The sequence below is a fragment of the Ictidomys tridecemlineatus genome, chromosome 2 (genome assembly GCF_052094955.1).
Source record: "Ictidomys tridecemlineatus isolate mIctTri1 chromosome 2, mIctTri1.hap1, whole genome shotgun sequence".
In the NCBI taxonomy this organism is placed as follows: Eukaryota; Metazoa; Chordata; class Mammalia; order Rodentia; family Sciuridae; genus Ictidomys; species Ictidomys tridecemlineatus.
The window spans coordinates 96,480,142-96,498,555 of NC_135478.1; the positions used below are offsets into that span (position 1 = coordinate 96,480,142).

An 18,414-nucleotide genomic window follows, 5' to 3' on the forward strand; every position below is an offset into this window, starting at 1 on the left:
ATGAAAATGTTCATACATGTTTTGTTTTCATGAACTGTTATTGTTTGAGTTTTCACACTTGTGTTTCAGATTCATTTTGAGTTGGTTTGTCTATGGCACAGAACACAGAGCAAAGCTCATTTTTCTGTATGTGACTATTAAGTCACCCTGTGCCTATTTGTGGGAAGGCATATGGTCCACTGACCTGCCATTGCAGCTGTTCACAGGCCAGCTGTGAAGGGCTGATGGTTTTAAATTATAGCCTAAGTCAGATATTGCAGAAAATATCCACTAATGACTTGAAGAAAACACAAGGCATGATGGGTTTGTACCCCCCCCAGAGCCCACCACCAACCAAAGGCCTCGACGTGGTTTCCTCCACTCTCTGTTCTCCACCAGCCATCGGTTAGGGAGGTCTTGGCAGCAACGCTCCTAAAACAGAAGCTAAAAGGGGGAAAGTCCAAGTCTGGAAAAGATCTAGAAATAACATAAGTGACTCATGTCCAGAGTGCATGAAAACCCTCCAACTTCAACTAAACATGGGGAAATTATGTGATCAGACATTTCACTGATGGAGATAAACGGATGGCAAACAAGCACAGAGCCAAAATGCTCAGCACTGCGAGTTCTAGGAAACATGGGTCAGAGCCGAGTGTGAGGTTCCGCGCACTCTCAGAAGGCCTGGTGCTCGGGACGGGCCTCCCCAGCACTGCCACTGTGCAGGCGCTGCCCGCCTGGCACTGCCCACCCGGCAATGCTGGTGGGAAGAGGAGGTGGCACCACACTCTGGGCCAGTGTCTGGTAGGGTGTGAGGCAGATTCTTCTCTGCTGTGATCAAAAGACCTGACAAGAACAACATACAGGAGGAAAATTTCATTTTTTTTGCTCATTGTTTCAGTGGAGTCAGTCCGTGGTTGGCCAACTCCATTGCCCTGGGCCTGGGGTAAAGCAGAACATCATGGCAGAGGCCCCCAGAGGAAGAACGCTCAGGAGACAGAGCTCCATTCATCAGAGACACCCCATCAGCCACCTCCTCCAGTCCCACCCTACCCACCCACACTCATCACCCTGAGAATGATGCCAGGGGGTGATCCACCCATTAGGCTACAGTGCTCACAATCCAGTCATTGCAACTCAAACATTCTCGCGTTGTCTCACATGTGAGCTTTTGGGGACACCTAATCGCTAAACCATAATGCAGTTTGTTAGAGCCAAACATAATGGCACCCCGTAGCATTGAGGACATGCTTCTTCTTACAATGATCTGTGGGACAAGATTTAAAGCCAAGTAACTATTTTAATGTACTTCCATGGAAAGACCAAAGGAACCAAAGCCCAGGAACTGAACTGAGAGAACAGAAATGTGTCCACACAGAAGAGAAAAATGCACAGAGGGAGGAGTGTTTGAGGGAACGCAGTATGTGTGAGGAGGAATCTAAATGCACCAAGAGGGGGTTACTGTCTCCAGGGCTTGTTCAGCAGCTCAGAGAACCAAGGGGCCCTGAGAACCAACCTGCCTCTTAACCTGATTTGAGGGGGTCTCTGGCCCACAGGTCCCACCTCTGTATGTGACTCTTGTGGGAGAATCTGTCACAAAGTCCTGTGTTAATATTGCAATCCATTCAGGCACAGACTGTGACCCAGGTCTAGCAACGGAGTTCCAAGCACCTTGAGCCACCCTTCCAGCCCCTCTAGGGTCCTCTGAAGGCCACACTTCCATCCAAAGGTAGGAGACAGGGGAAAAGTCACTCTTATTGCACCAGACTGCAGATGCATGATATTCCCTGTCTTCAAGGTGTGGAATGATATTCAGAGGGCACCAAAAGATGCTCACGGAGGTTTAAGAAGCAGCCAGGGAGCAAGACAGTGCAGCTGTCATTCATTTCAAAAGTCTGGTAAGCATGTCATAGAAAACCACCCTGTTTCCAGTTCTCTGGTGGAAGGAGGAGGAGGTGCAGAGACCAGAGACCCAGGAGGCTGCTTTCCTTTAAAGCACCATCACTCCTCCGAGAGGCACGGTCACCCTCCTGCAACCTCCTTATACTGGGAAGAGTTGGCCTGGCTCACTGTCTCTCCAAGGTCTGCTTTTAAACTTTTCCTTTAGTTCAACGGTTTCCCTGGGAAAGAACCTTGTTGTCTCGGAGCCAAAAAGCGCTCTGCTTCAGATATTTGCTTGATCTCAAATGGCCTTGTGGGGGGAAGTCTCTTTCCAGACTTTGATGAGGGGCGTTCAGGCTGTAGTGAGAACCAGGCCCCGAGTCAGAAAGAGCAGTTTCCACTTTGGCCCCAGCAATTCCTCCCCTTGGGCTCTGGGGACAGACATAGGGCCTCATTTCTACCACTGGGGCTTCACCCATGGATCAGCATGTTACAGTAGTCCCTGTGGTTGGGACTGGGTGCTCTCCTCCTCAAGATCCCAGCTCCCGCCTAGGTCAGAGAGGAAACCACACTCAGACCCACAATCTGCATCCCACACAGTGGTTTGTGCTTAAATTTTACCAAACACCTCCAGAGCTGTTCGATATTAACAAAAACAATTTATGTTTTTCCAAAGTCAAGTAAAAATCAAATTCAGAAAGAACTATAATTATCCCCCACCAAAATGAAATGTTTCACTAAGAAAGAAAAGTGTGAATGAGAGGTAATCTCCCCCAGCTGAGGACCGGGTCCTTGTCTCTCTCCTGAGGCGGAGGAGGGTTAAAGAAGACAGACATCCATCCCATAAGTCAGGGTAATTTCACCACTCTGCAGTTGTTCGGCTCTGCTTTTTTGTCTGATAAACTTTAAAAATTAAGATATGATTGCTTTTGAGCTTGAGACACTTTATAATTCACACAGCCACCTCTAAGTGACAGTGAAACATATAGTATTCTAAAAAGAGGGATATGGGCTTGAATTTGATTTAAAAAACAGTGGGAGGTAAAGTGTTCACGCCATTAAGACATAAATTATCATTTGCATGGAGAAGATGAGAGCTTGGTTCTGGCAGAGCTAACATTAAATCAGAATTACAGCGATGTTCCCCAAGTCTGGATTTAAGTACCGAGGCGTCCTCTCCTCTTGCTCCCTCCACCCTCCATATACAGCATGTTCCCATCAACCCACAAATAAAAATGCGCTTTGTGAGGGAGACGGGTTTTATGATGTTCTGCACAAATTATTTCTTGTTATTTTGGCCAAGTCTCAACACAACATTTAAAATCAGAGTAAGTTTGCAGACTTGGTTCTATGGAGTCACCTGCCTGAGAAAACTATGGTGCACAGAGTCCTGGAGGGAGACATCCCAGCCTGCTTCCAGCCTTCTGTATGAAGCCACTTTTCCTCACTTTATTTCACATGACACATTGTGTTTTTTCTCGTTTTTGGACACCTCTGGCTTTCATTATCTCTCCCCACATATTGACTAAAACACAAAGTGCAGGGAAACTCAGCCTGCGGACCAGACAACCAGGTTACGTCAGCATCTGACGCCACCATGCCAACCCAAAAACCAGCACTGTGTGTTATGACAACCAGTGTCCCCGCAGGGCACAGAGGTGACATAAGGAAGCACCCTGCTGTGGAGCGGAGCTGTCCAACAAAGAGCCTCCTGGCTGGCCAGACTTCCTCTGTGCTATGACCCTCAGCAGCCACGTGGGACTGTCTGGCAAGGGAAGTGTGGCTGGAGCTGCCAGGGAGCTGGATTTTTATTTTACTTTATTTCATAATTTTAGTTTGAGCATATACATGTCACTTGTGGGTGCCAGTTGGACAGCAGGGCTCTGGAGACATTTACATATACCCACTCGCCTGGTGCAGAAAGAGAAAAAATGAAAAATTCTTACCATCCCAAGAAAGGCATACACAGTACACCTCCATCTCTCCTGGGAATGACCACTGTGGGGTGGGAACATGTTACCTTGGGTGACGTTACCTAGTTACTCTCTGTAATGGTACAAATGACAATAGCCAGTCTTCAGTCCTCAATATGCCCTTTCTTTCTAATGGAAACCTATTTTTTCTCTTTTTTTGGGAGCTACCAGGGGTTAAACTCAGGGGCACTCTATCACTGAGCCACACCCCCATCCCTGTTTTGTATTTTATTTGGAGACAGAGCCTCACTAAGTTGCCTAGTGCATTGCTTTTGCTGAGGCTGGCCTTGAACTTGGCCTTGAGATCCTCCTGCCTCAGTCTCTCCATCCACTGGGATTACAGGCATGTGCCACTGCACCTTGCTGACCTTCCTTTCTAAATCAGACTTTCGTTATGTGCATATACTATAGGTATCCACCCAGCGTCTGTCCACCTATCTACGTCTGGTGTCTGTGGTAGAGGAAGATGTTGATTCCTTTGTCCTCTGACTCATCCACTCCTCTGTGAAAAGCCAGGGGTACATCCAGGTCCCTCAACTCCAGGGACACCTCTGCTCCTTGCTTTGCCAACAGAACAGGCACAGGTGTTGCTTAGCCTGTGTGGAGCCCAGGTTGGGAAGCCCTGTGTTTTCTGAACTGCTGTCCACTCTCTGAGAGGCACAATGGAGGGTTCCTGTGATGGCCCATTAGGATCCTAAGAGACTGCGCTGAGCAGAATGGCCCTGGGGTCTGCCTAGTCCAAGACATCTCAGCTTAGTCAGCATGTGTCCCCTAGACACATGACCACAATGGATTTTGTCACTGATGGTCTTAAGCAGTCCAAATTAGGCAACACCCAAACAAATAACAAAATAGTAATCCTAAATGCGACTCATCAATATGTGGGATCTAATGGTCTCACTCACCCGTCAGAACACAGAGCTCACAGGACGGATTAACAACAACTTTGCATCTTCTATAAGAAACCACTTTAAAATAATGACAAACTCCATGACCCCAAGTCTGTGATGTTCTGAAGAAGCTAGAGTGACAGGGACATTGAAAAGACCTGTGGGATTGATGAGGGTGCAGGGAGGAGTGAGGAGATGCAGGATTTTGAGGGCATAGGGACGCTGCGAGTGATGCCACCTGTCCTTATGCATTTGGCAATACCCACAGAGCACTCAGTGCTGAGAAGCCCCCTATAAACCCTGGAGCCTGTGAGGGCTGCGTCTGAGCAGGCTCCCAGGGTACCCACATGCCACAGGTGCCGTCGCTGCTGTGGGGTCACACTGCACCTGAAGGTGGGTGAGCAGGGTACAGTGGAAACGTGGCTCCTTCCACGCAGCTCTTCTGTGAGCCACAAGGTGTCCTGAGAGGTCCTGTGTGAGAAGAAGTGAGAGGGTTCAGAGGTGGAGGAATGGGTTAGAGAGGCTTAACCCAATCAGTGCCTTAGTCCCTGCAGGGATTAGCTGGGCATCATTGTAGGCAGGTGGGGTGTGGCTGGAGGCGATGGTCATTGAGGACGGGGCTTTGGGGTTTATATTTTGTCCATGGTGAGGGGAGCTCACTTGCTCCTTCTCTCTCTCTCTTACCTGGTGCCATGTCCTGAGGTGCTCTCCTCCTTCACACCCTTCTGCCATGATGTTTTGCCTCATTGAGGCCCAGAGCAATAGAACTGGCCTTCTATGGACTGAGACCTCTGAAACCATGAGCCCCAGATAGACTGTTCCTCCTGTAATTGTTCTCATCTGGTCTTTTGGTCACAGCAATGACAAAAATCTGACTAAAACATACTCTACAAAATAAAGACTGTGTTAAAATGAACAAAGAGCTGGTGTGACTGAACCCAGGGGTGTGGTGTCTGCGTCCGGGCCAGCCTCCCGCTCTCCACTCTGCCTGCCCCTGGCTGCACTTTCCTCCCAGGCAGACTCTCCTTCTGTGCAAACTCTGGCCCTTCCAGGGCCCCACTCCTAAAGCTCTAAATCTCAGGAGAGAGAGGTACTGTTTTTGTTTGGTTTTTGTATCAGGGGTTGAACCCAGGGGTGCTTACTCACTGAGCCACATCCCCAGCCCCTTTTTATTTATTTTTTTTTACTTTGAGACAGGGTCTTGCTAAGTTGCTTAAGGCCTGGCTAAGTGGCTGAGGCTGGCTTTGAACTTGGGATCTTCCTATACAAGCCTCCTGAGCCACTGGGATTATAGGCGTGGGCCACTGAGCCTGGCTGAGAGTTGTACTTGTAACCTGCGGTTCCTAAAGGAGATGTTCTACTCCTGAGGGTCTCCTGGGCATGTCTGTCCAGGTGGGTGGAATGCTCCAAAGAGGCCCTGGGCCCCTGCTGTCCCTGCGTGTGCACAGAGGGCTGCGTTGGCTGGGGAGTTGGGAACCAGCTCACGTAGCCATCCTAACTGCCGTGCCTGGCCAGTTTATAAATGGACATGCTTCTAGCATAGGGCGATTTGTTCAAAGTACTTGACTCCAGGCTGGGAAATCTGCCTCCAGGTGCCCAGGGGCCACTTTCTGAATGTGAATGAGCTAATCAGAGTGTCTTCAAGCTCTCTGCATACCTCACAGATGGGAGCGCTTACATGAGTCAGGACCGACATGTGGCGGGAGACCTCTGCGATGCTGCCCATTGGAGACTGTTCTTATGATAGCAAATGTAGTCTGAGGTTCTGGCTTGAAGTTTCTACAATATTTTCCAAATGAGATCTTAGAAAGAAAGACCAAAGGCTTCAGCTACAAGTCTTTTGCAGGTTCACTTTAGTAGGCCTTGACTTCTCAGAATTGGTGCATCTCACAAAGCCCTGGGGCAGGGAGAAGGCCTTCCACCATGGTGGAGAAAAGGGCCCTGGTCGGAGGCTGGGAAAAATAATTAGAAGGACAATCAATACAAATTTAATTTAAATGAGGCTATTAAGATTTGAATCTCGACATTCTGCTCTTTAGCATTATTAGTTATGTGTGTTCCCAACCATTTCACTAACAACAAAATGCAGACAGACCAACAGTGTCATTTAGAAGATCCATTTACCCTGCGCACCATGTGCGCCCCCCTCCCTTGCTAATCAGTTGCTAAGCGTAATAGCTGTCCTTGGCTGGTGGTGTTTAATCACATTTTGAATGTGATTCTCAGCGTGTATTAGGAATAAGTGGCATGACTTTCCAACAGAGAGACGCATGAGGTTAGGCCATCTGTATGCAATGCCTTCTTACCCCGTGATTTAGAAGGCAGCCTGTCTGTTCCCAGGTGAAGGAGGGTCGTGGCTACCACTCAGGGTTCGGCTGAGTTCAAATGGATGCAGTGTCTCAGGGGTGATTTCCTCAGGAGAGAAGTCCCAGGTAGTCCCTTGCCACTGCTGTCGTCCAGGGCCTGCAGGGGCCACTTGACTTTGAGGTCCAGGCCTTCTTGCTAAGAAGACATTTCAGCAACATGGGCCTGCCGGCCAAGGTCCTGGGAAGGTGAATTGTTCCTGGCTTGGAGCTCTGCAAAATGTGTTGTTAACTCCTAGAGACATGAACACGTACCTCTCCACCCACCGGCTATTTGGGGTTGTGATTCCTTGTGGTTGCATGAGCGAAGGCAAATAAACACATTAAAGCCTGGAGTTAGGTCACTGGGCCCCTCCATCTGTCTGTGTCCATCCACCCACATGAGGATCAACGATCGATCATGAGAATATGGGCTGCCACCAAGACCACTGGTCACAGAGACTCGGATTGTGTTTCACTCAATCTAAAACACTCTGTTTCAGAACCATGGCAGAATCATAAAGCAAACCCGATGGGGAAGCTTGCACATCACTCTTTCTTGACTCCTGCTTTCTAACAAGTTAAGCCGTGAAGTGCATTTTGATTTTAATACAGGCTAATGGTGAGTCAGATGGGGTTAAGTCTCTGCAGACTTCCCTCTGGAAAATGCTCCCCAATGGACCTCAGAAGCCCTGCAGCGCCTCATGAACACAGCATGAAAGCAGTCACACAAGCTCAGCCACCGGAAGGAACATCAACTTCCATTCTGAGTCCATTTGTTGTCTCCATCCTTTAGGCACCAACTCCCATGCAAACTTCAACATTACTGGGAACCCCCATCATGCCAAAAACTGCACTGTGGTGCTTCCTGCTCTGCTGTGTCCTGAACATGGTAAACTCACTTCCCCTCCTATTCAGGCATTGAGTAGCTTCCCTTCCCTATCCTGAGCAGCCTTTCCCAATTCTCCAAACCGAGCAGGTCTTCAGGCATGATGGGAAGCAACTTTCTTATTATTTGCTATCATGTCATAAAAGCATCTCGGCTTGTAATTGCTCAGAAGAAATCAACCTTTCCTAACCAAACCCCTGCAGGTGCGGGCATGGGGCAGAGCCTCACCCTGTGATTCAGGACTGCCCGAGTGGGCAGCATCAGCCAGCTGTGGGGAAGTTAGAAACTACATCCACACAAATACATGTGCAGCTACAGCAAGTTACCTTAGACTATCCTGCAATGATGGTTTTAACTGGCAGCATCCTGTCTCCAAGGGGACATGGAGCAGTGTCCTGGGATGTTACCAGTATCTAGCAGGGAAGCCAGAAAAGGTGCTTCAACATCAGACATGCATCAATCAGCCCTTGACAAAAAGAAGAATGATCTGATCTAAAATGTCAGTGCCCAGAGTGACAGCCCTGGTCCTATAAGAAGGAGATGGAGGCTTTTGTAATTAACATGATGAACCAACCAGGTGATGGGACCAAATTATTGGAGTCCCATTAGTGGGAGATGGAGGATTTAATTTCTGGCGGCAGAAGAGTGCCTCACTCTGAGATATTTACACACTTCAGGTTTATGAGAGTCTGCAAATCCCTTCCATTGAACTCCTGCCCAGATGAGAAGTGTTGGAGAGACCTCGGGTTAATTGAACATTATAAGAATTCTGATTTGGTTTTTGACCTAAATGGCATACAGCGTACCCTTCTACTCGGGAGCTAATTGTTGCTCCCTCACTGGATTCTCCAGCTTCTGAGGCTGGAGGTGTGTCTGGGTGCTGTGCAACCCAGTGCCCTTGGATTTGGAGGATGCTGGGAATATATACCATTAACCTTGGTTTCTGTTGCCTTCCTTCTATCCTCTCAGACACATGCAGGCACATGTGTAAGTGTGTGTGTGTGTGTGTGTGTGTGTGTGTGTGTGTGTACATGTGTGTGGTGTGTAATTATGGATTAGCTTTAACTTCTTTTTGTGTTGGCATTTAAATAATCACTGGTGATTACGAGAGTCCCCAGGTCACTGGGAGCTGTGATTTTTCTTGGAGAGAGATGGTAATCCCTGTCACTATCCACACTTAATGGGGAAGGTCACCTTGACTGTCCCTGTCAGTACTGAGTCAGTTGTGACAAGAGCTCCTTTAGAAATCTCAGCATTTCTCTGCCTGCCTTGCCGAGGGACATTACCCTGAGCCATTTTCCCTCAGCCGTGATGATCTTTCCCTTGTTATCTGAATGGATTGCTCTAATTTTGAAATTAACAAATATTTATTAAGCTCTGGTTCCCTCACAAAGCGCTGGGGGATTCAGCAATAAAGTATATGTGGTTTTCGTCTCCAAGAAGTGGAACCGACAGTCTCCAAAGACTTGGGTCTCACCACAGTTCAGACCTCAGGACGGGGGAAGCTGATGCAAAGGCAGGGACGAGAGCTGCGCACCCTGAGGTGCTCACCCAGTGCCTCAGAAGACACATGGGGACTGCCCACGTGCAGAGCCCAACCCACACTCAAGGGTCCAGGGTGGCCTGGATTTGTTAATTTCCTCTGAGGCAAAGGAAGATCTGCCTCTGTTGTGGAGGAAGTGGGATTTGACAGGGATGTACTTGGCTGCCAAGATGCTGAAATTCAAACAGCAAAATATTAGAAGGCAGTTGATGGGCAATGAGAGCAAGAGAGAGGAGTGTGAAGTTGAGGTTCGCAGGGTAGGACCCGAAATCAGCCTCCTGGAAGCCAAAAATACCTAAGTGATCTTAGTCTGCTGCAGACTCACAGTGGTGCTATCTGTCCATCCTTCTATCCATCCATCTGTCCACCTGTCTATCCATCCATCCAGCAGTCTCTCCCTCCACGTATCCATAGGCCCGTCCTTACATAGCATATTTGCAGAATGCATACCAGGTGCCAATCACTACTAGAACAGCAGCTCTAAATATGACAAAGTCCCCGCCCTCATGAAACTGTCCCCCCAGCGGGGAGGCACACAGTAAAATGGGTGGAATACCTAGTGTGTAGGTGCTCGGTTCTCTGGTGAAAAACAAGGCAAGGCGGAGTACAGGGAGACCAGGCTGGGTGGAGGGGTCTTAGTAGAGCCATCAGCAAGGCCTGACCAGGAAGGAGTGCTGGCCAGGAGACCTGGAGGAGGGAAGGGAGCCCATGGCACAAGTGAGATTGGGCCAAGGCCTGGCACAAAAACCAGTGGGTGCTGGTAGCGGGGGACACAGGAGGGAGGCCAGAGTGGATGGGGCAGTGTGAACAGAGGACAGAGGAAGGCTCACAACAGACTGCAGAGGGGCCTGGGCAGTGCAGGCAGGGGCTCGGGGTGTCAAGACTGGACAGGCAGGAGAGGACTCGACTCAGTTGGGCCAGATGTGAGTGGGTCAAGAGTTCTGAGTCGAGGAGCAGCACACAGAGGGTAACAGGGTCACTAGGCCCTGCACAGAGAGAAGGTGGTGGTGGAGGCAAAGGCAGAAACAGGAGACCATTTGGAAAGATGTGGCAATAACCCAGGTGGACAGTGACAGTGCTTGGGCCAGAGAAGAAGGTGGACAGATGAGTGTCACCAGGCTCTTCTTAGAAGCAGACAGTTGATGTCTGGGTCACATCCCATAAGAGTCACACCCTGGTCTTCTCAGATCCCTGTGGCCATTAGAACCCATGCCACCCCAGCCTACCTAAGGCTAGGAACATTCTAGAACACACTGCTGACTTGATTGCCATCCAGGAAGCAGGCCAGGCCGGGTGCTTGTTTGCTCTAATGTGCTTCTTGGTTTACCTTGGAAACTAACTGGCTCTGAAACAATTTTCAGGCACTAATTATGGGAGATGAAGGTTGACAGGTGACAATGTTGTTTTGTGAGTTTTTTTTTAATCAACTTTTTCATCTCCCTCTAAACCCCACACACTGCCCTGTTTCTTTCTGAAGGGAAAAAAAAAAGTCTGTTCTCAAAGGAAGATGTCACAAGTCCCACACTCACATAGGGCTTCCAAGGCACCTCTTTCTTATAAATCAAGAACCAGGAGATCAATAGTTGAGCCACTTTTTTTTTTTTTTTTTGTCTTTAAACCATGTTCCTTATTCAGAACAGGGCAGCACACGTCATCCTCTGGAATATCCCAGTTCTCCATCAATGCACTAGTGGCATCCTTTGGAATATCTCTATTTTCAAATCTTAAAATTAGTGGATTGTAATCACACACACAGTGGGTGGGACCACTCTGCCACATTTGCACATGCACAGAACATAGTTTTCCAATCTCATTCCCCCACACCTTCCCTTCCTATCCCCGCTCTTGCCTCCACCTGATCTGCTTGCTCTACTCTTTTGATTTCCTATTACTATTATTATTATTGTTGCATTATAATAAATAAACATGCAGGTGTGCTCATTGCGGCTGACGTGAGGGTGAACATGGCATAATTTGGCAGATTCCATTCCCTGATGCTTCCCCATGGCCCTCCTCCCTTCCTCCCTTTCAGTCCCCTGCTCTACTTCATTTCCCTCCTATTTTTCATGAGCTCTCCCTTTTATGTTCTGTTCTCTCTCAAATTTTCACAGATGAGAGAAAACACTTGACCTTTAACTTTCTGAGTCTGGTTTATTTCACTTACCAAGTTGTTCTTCTGTCCCATCCATTTAGCCACAAATGATGGGACTCTGCTGCTCCTGAGAGCCAACTCCATCAGGGACGTGGCCCACAATTTCTTTACCCCTCATCTGCTGATGGGCACCTACCTGGACTGGCTCCATAACTGAGCAATTGAGGATTGTGCTGGGATATCTTTTTAAAAATCTTGCAGATTTACCCACGTCCTGAATTAAAAGCACAGCGCAGAGAACAGCAGCTGGGGATTGGGCTAGTCCCTGTGTCCCCAGATTCCCTTCTGTATTTGGGAGCCAGCACTGTGGGGGTCAGAGTTGAGAAGGGAATGCTGGGAACAGGAACCAGAAGGAAACTGCTGCCCCCCCCCCCCCCGCCATGTGGACAGGAGCAGGGGAGAAGCTGGCGCCCTCTCCTGGCACCCACCATCCTCAGGGCATTTTCCCTTGACCTCACACTCACCACCTCATGATTCAAGATGGCGGTCAGCAGTCCAGGTACCGTGTCTGCACTCAGGTGTGGCCAGCAACCGGAAGGGAAAAGGTGGTGGCGGTCCTCAGCATGTGTCCCTCACTCAGGTGACAGAGGACCTCCTGGGGGCTGCCAGGGAGTGGCCCTGGCATCTCATTGGCCAGCACTGGGTGACACCATGGTAATCCACCAGGCTCTTTTCTCTCATCTGGTGTCCCTGCTCCCAGAGGCTGCAAGGTGAGCTCTTGGAGAAGAAAGAGAGGGAGAGAATGGCAGCAGAGGGTCAGTCAGCTCTGCCTAAAATTGTTTACTCTCCTCTTTCAGAGATGACAGCATCTACTGAATTCCCGCACTATGGCTTCCACGGGGACGCTGGGGCACAGGGAGCTGCAGAGCGTGGCCAGGTCCATGCAGCTGGGATATGGTAAAGCTGACTGGAAACGTGACCTTGGTGACCTCAGGAGCCCAGACTCCCCACTCTGCTGCCAGAGCGGGGGACCTCCGGCCTTCCTGGACGCCGACCACAGCACTGGGGGAAGGTGGCAATTCCCGTCCTGGGAACATGTGCACCATCATGGAGCTGAAGGGTGGGAGTGAGGAGACCCACAGCCAGCAGCCAGGGGTGGCCGTGGGACGGGGCCGGCCCCAGCTGTCCACACGGCACTGGGCTCGCTGAGCGGAAGCAGCAGGACAGTCAGTCCACAGAGGGAGAGTGGCTGGGCAACTGCCAGGGAGCAGGGCAGTGGGGAGAGAGGACCCCAGGTACGGGGTTTCCTTTGTGGTGATGAAACTCTTCTGGAACTAGATGGTTGGGTGTCCTCCATGATACCACGTGACCCCTGTAAATGGTTAAGAGGGTGAATTTCATGTTATGTGTATTTTAGCTCAATTAGAGTAATAAATAAGACAAAAGAGAAAGCCCTCCTGCACTCACCGGTCAGTCCTTGAGTGGTCCTCCCTTCCTGTCCAGCTGTGGCATCTATTTAGTGTCCACGGGTACCAGCCCCTGCTCTGTGGTAAATGGAGAGTGATAGATTGATTTAATGGTGACAGGAGGGGTGAAATCACCAGCACTTCTGTAACCCAGGGGGCCTAGTATTTCTGTTCTGTGGATCACTATAACTAGCTGTGAGCCCCGAAATCCTGTGCAGCTAATCCAGGGTAAAAGCGTGTTTTCCTCTGGAGCCTATAAAACCCTTGCAGGCGTCTTTCTGTGACTCTGCCCACTGTTGGTAAGTTATCCGATGCTGTCCTCATATCGAACTCCTCCTCCTCCTCCTTCCCTCTCTACTTGGCTTTTCTTCAATTACATGAGGCCGCCCAGGACACAGAACAGTAGTTGTATTCATGGGACTTTCCAAGTAGCCAAGCCCGTTTATGTAGGCTCCAGGGAAAGCTGCCAATCAACCTAAACCTAGGTGCTGTTTGTACCCTGATGTTATAGCTTGGGAAACTGAGGCACAGACAGATGGGCAGCGTGCCCAAAGTTATGCCTGAAATTCCACGTGGGAGCCTAAGTCCGGGCCAGAGAGTCCACATCAGCTCCCTCATCCTGACCAGCATCTCTGAGCATGAGTGCCGTGGCAGTCTGGTGAGGCCTGTGGAAACTTCTCTGAGTAAAGTAAAATTATAGCCTTGATAAAATTATAGTCTTGCCAAGAAAACCAACTATAATGACATCAGAATATTCCTTAAAAGCAACCTGTGGTACAGTAGTGCATGCAGCTTTAAAGGGCAAGAGTCAGCCCAGATCTGTGACAATGAACCTCTTCACAAGGAGACTCCAGCCACCTGACCCCAGGGAAGTGCAGGGTGGAGTTCATCTTGGAGTGGGGGCCGTGCTTCACCTTAACAGGTCTGCTTTGTGGCCTCCAGAGGACGTCCAGGAGGTCCTCTCCCTGGGTGGACAGGGCTCCTCCTTCATCTCCCCCATGATTGCAAATGGCACCACCATCCATGCAAATGCCCTGGACACACAGACCAGGGCTTCTCTCAGGCTCTCCTCCCACCTCCCACCACGTCTGGCCCACCCACAGGTCCTGGAGTCTCTAGCGCATGTAGTACGGGCAGGACTCACCTCCCTTGCCTTCCCCAGCGGCCTCACTTCCCCAGGTGGCCCGTCTCAACTCCAGGACCTTTCAACTTCTGCCACCTTCCAGCTTCCTGATGATCTGGTCCCCAGAGGTGGCCACAGTCACTCTTTTAAACCAGACACCAGATGTTTTGAGTCTCCTGCTGTAGATTCGCCTTTGACTTCCCCAGCAGTTAGAAGTAAACAACATTTGTCATCTGTTCCTCTAGATCTCTACAGATGTGCCGCTGCTACCCGCTGCCCTCATTTCTTGCTGCTCTCTCTCTACCCTGAGGTGCTCCAGCCTCCTTTTTTTTTTTTTTTCCAGAAACAGCCCAGTTTTGCTCCCACCTCAGGGCCTTTGCACTTGCCAGCAAAGCCCTTCTCCCCAGGCCTGGCTTCGGCTTGCAGTCATCCTGGAGTCAATACACATCATTAATTCCTCACCCGTAGCCTGTTAGTTATTCTGCCTTTTAGTTATTCTCTGTACCTCAAAACTCCATTCTGTCCTTTACTCAACAGTTTAAAAATGATCCTATCCCCTGTTTATTTGCTTATGTACATCTGTCTTTCTCCAGCTGTGTCCTTCATGAAGTTGTGGATCTTGCATGAATTTAACACTCTCTCTTCACAGAACCTGGGTGCAAACTTAGCCAATGGTTGACATTCTGCATTTGTGGGGAAGCATCTTTGCACAGAGGGAGGAGGACCCTTCTGGCCACCTTAGAGCATCTTGGGTCTCCCTTGACTCTTGAGGCTCTCAGCTTTGGCAATTCTTTGGCTTGCTGGGTTCTAGGGGAGGTAGCCTTGGTCTGGGGACATCCTGCTTCTCTGAGGGGACCAGTGCTCGCCCTGGGGAGGCCCTTGTGTCTCCTGGAGAAGGCTGTAATATCCTGGGGGCAGGTGGCCATGGTGACCAGGTGCAGGGTGCCTCCCCTGAGGTGGAGCCATTCAGAAAAGCAAGCTGGACAGGTTGTTCCTGGCTGGAGTCTCCAGGGCAGTTGCAGGCAGCAGTTTAAAAAGTGAAGGTTTCAATCCGGGATTAGAAACACTGGCAGAAAGGAGGAGCCAAGCTCTGAGGGAAGAGCACAGAGGAGTCTTGGTGACTCTGCAGGGAGGAGTCCTGATGGGGTCCTAGGAGAGGAGCAGGGGGGTGGCATGTGGAAGAACAAGGAGGAGATGAGTCGGGGTGTGGTGCTCAGGACCCACCTGAGCGTCCAGGCAATGAAGTGTGTGTGTGTGCACATGTGTGTGTCTCTGTGTGTGCATGTGTATGTGTGTGTGCACATGTGTTTGTGTGCAAGTGTATGTGTGTGTGTGTGCACGTGTGTGTGTGTGTGTGTGCATGTGTGTGTACGCCCATGCAATGGTGCTTTACCCCCTGTTTAATTTTCAGGTGCAGGTGGGGGCAAGTATTTGGAGATATATCAGGAAGAAGGGGAGGAATTGTATCTCAGATTCTCTTACAGATTTAGTTTCAATTCATAGCTTTCTAAATAAGGGTGATTTTTCTTTCCCTATTTTTTCTTCCCTGCTACATACACACACACACACACACACACACACACACACATACTTTTTTTTTTTTGCATTTTGTGGTTGTTTAATTGCCCATCTCCTCTTCCTCTAACTACGGCATGCACATTGGGTGTTGCTGGTTTAGGGACAGGGAATGGAGATCAGCCCTGTGCCAAGAGTCCTTCAAGCAGAATATTAGAGACCACAGGTTAAGCTGAACAGAATTGGGTTCAAATTCTGGCTCCCCTGTGTGACCTGGACAGGCTCACTATCTGTGCACTGGTTTTCTTTTCTGAAAATTTCAGCAAACTGCAGTCCTACTTAAGGTGTTTGTGAGGACTTGGTGGATCATGGACATGGTGATCTTCAAACAGAACCATGGACAGGGGTTGGGTTTATGTGATGAAGGGAGTGATGATAAGGACTCTGACAAAGACAATGTTGTGATGTGAGGATGGTGATGATGGTCACAAGGTGACGATGGTGAGGGTGGTGCAGTGGTAGATGACCACAGCATTGGTGATGATGGGGTTGGTGCTGCTGATGGGGGTGATGGGACTCCTATGGACTTTTCCCAGTGATTCCTTTTAAGGTCAGCTGCTCAGTTCTTTTTTCCAGCCTGTGATAATGGCACATGTTGAAGGTCCCCTGATATTGCTTCATGTGAACCAGTAGCCCATCCATTACCCTGGTAGATGGCAATCCTTGTGCCCTTTTTAGTTTGTCCAACGTAGCTGGCTCCTGCGGTTCTGACCAATGTCTTGCCTTCCACTTTAGATTAATCTGCCTGATTGTTAGGAAGTTATTTAACCTAATTCATTACTCTTTTTTTTTTTTCCTTTTGGAACCAGAGATTGAACCCAGAGGTGCTTAACCACTGAGCTACTGAGCCACATTTCTAGCCCTTTGTATTTTTTTTTTTTGAGACAGGGTCTTGTAAATTGCTGAGGCTGGTCACAAACTTGTGATCCTTCTGCCTCAACCTCCCGAGAAGCTGGGATTGGAAGCCTGCACCACCACACCTGGCTCACCTCATTATTTTAAAATGTGCAAAGTGAGATTCATAGCATTACAAAGGAGACTAGGTGTGCTGAGATGTAATTACCACAATTTGTAAAATAACAACATGCAAAGTTCTTTATTACTGCATTGGTGAGGAGATGTCCTGACAGTCAGATGCTCCTATGTTAGTGACTGGAGGAGCCCTTGAGAGTCACTCAGCCTCCAGATATCGCATAAATTCCAATCCTATTGTGGTTTCTTTATTTATGACCTTGCAAAGGACAGTTTACTTCCTTGACATTTACATCCTTAATGGTAAAAAGGAGAGAGAGAAAGAAGCCTAGAGAAGTCTGAATCAGAAACCTGGTATCTAGAAAGAACCTGTGCGAGGAATCTGAAGGTCAGTGGGTCATCCAATGTACATGACTCCCTTTGCTTTTGCAAATGGAACCAGAGCTCAACCATCTGCAAGCTGAGTTTTCCTTTCAACAATAATAGTGATGTGACATCTTTGTGTGCTTTCCTAAGGACTTCAAGTCCAGTGTTGTTCTGTGTAGCCTAGGGGATGAACTCCTCATGTGAAACTGGACCGTGCAGGGGCACCATCGCTGGCCACAAGTGGGACTTTAGATGTGTACAATTTAAATTTCTTCCCCCTCACTTGTACTGGCAAAGTGTCAAGTGCTCACCAGCCCAGGTGGGCTGCGTGGACCAGCACAGATTGCAGAATATTCTTGTCATTGCAGAAAGTTCCAGAGCAAAGTGCCCCTCTAACACCCAGGTGGATAAATAATGGAGCTGGGCTTGATGTAATGCAGGAAAACAAGAAGAGTTTTGCAGCAATTGGTTCCATTAATATGTATTAATACATATTCACAGCCTGAAATATTATGCATAAATGCTAGAAAGGCCCATCAAGACTGCTTTGGATTATAATTATTTAGCAAAGCATCAGATTTATACATTTTACTAGGATAATAATATTGCTTTATAATTTATTAATTTTTTCCTATCTGAATACAAAAATGGTGAACAATTTGTCAAATGAAAAAATAATCTTGTCCTAATGGGGCTCATAATTTTTATTTTGTAAGTGAGACCTTGGAAGAATTCACCCAGTTCCTTCTGATGTAGACTCTCCCAGATTTCTCTGGATATCATGCTTCCTTTTGATGAATCTAATGTGGAATAAATAAACATAAAATCTATAACATAGAAATATATGTAATTATATATGCAAATACACTTTAAAAAATTCTGATGCTTATTATTTTCTCATCCAAAATAAATCAAAATTGATTTGGGAGGTTGGGAAGGGGGTCATAGGTCTCTGGGAATTTTGCCTGGATGTTTTTTCTTTTCCTTCCTTAACTGTAGGAAATTTCTTCAATATGTCTTAACTAGATGTGCTCCGTAAGATGCATCTCAGACCACAGGGTTAAAGAAGGGGGTCCAGCCTGCACCGTCCTTCCCCAGGTCATCTTCTCCTCGCACCACAAGGGCTGATTCTGTGAGAGGTGAGAGTTCACTGTGTTATTTTGGGTTTTGCTTTGACAAACACTCTTTTTAATGCTCTGTTGCAATTTGGATCTACGGAATCGTTCTAGATCAGCTCTGTGCCTGGAAGGAACTCCCAGGCCAGCCAAGAGGCAGGAAGAGTCCAGGACCTGTGTGGAGGACAGAAGATTCAACCCAAGACTGCAG

General features: G+C 48.5%; 1 long non-coding RNA gene across 1 annotated transcript; it reads right to left on the reverse strand.

The window, feature by feature from the left end:
• Window positions 1-1,052: 1,052 nt before the first annotated feature.
• Window positions 1,053-13,329, reverse strand: LOC144375271 (uncharacterized). The gene is made up of 4 exons (XR_013434886.1): window positions 13,054-13,329; window positions 7,027-12,958; window positions 5,405-6,672; window positions 1,053-5,191 (listed from the first exon to the last, which is right to left on the reverse strand). It is a non-coding gene; the product is annotated as an uncharacterized LOC144375271 (long non-coding RNA).
• Between the last annotated feature and the right edge of the window lie 5,085 nt (window positions 13,330-18,414).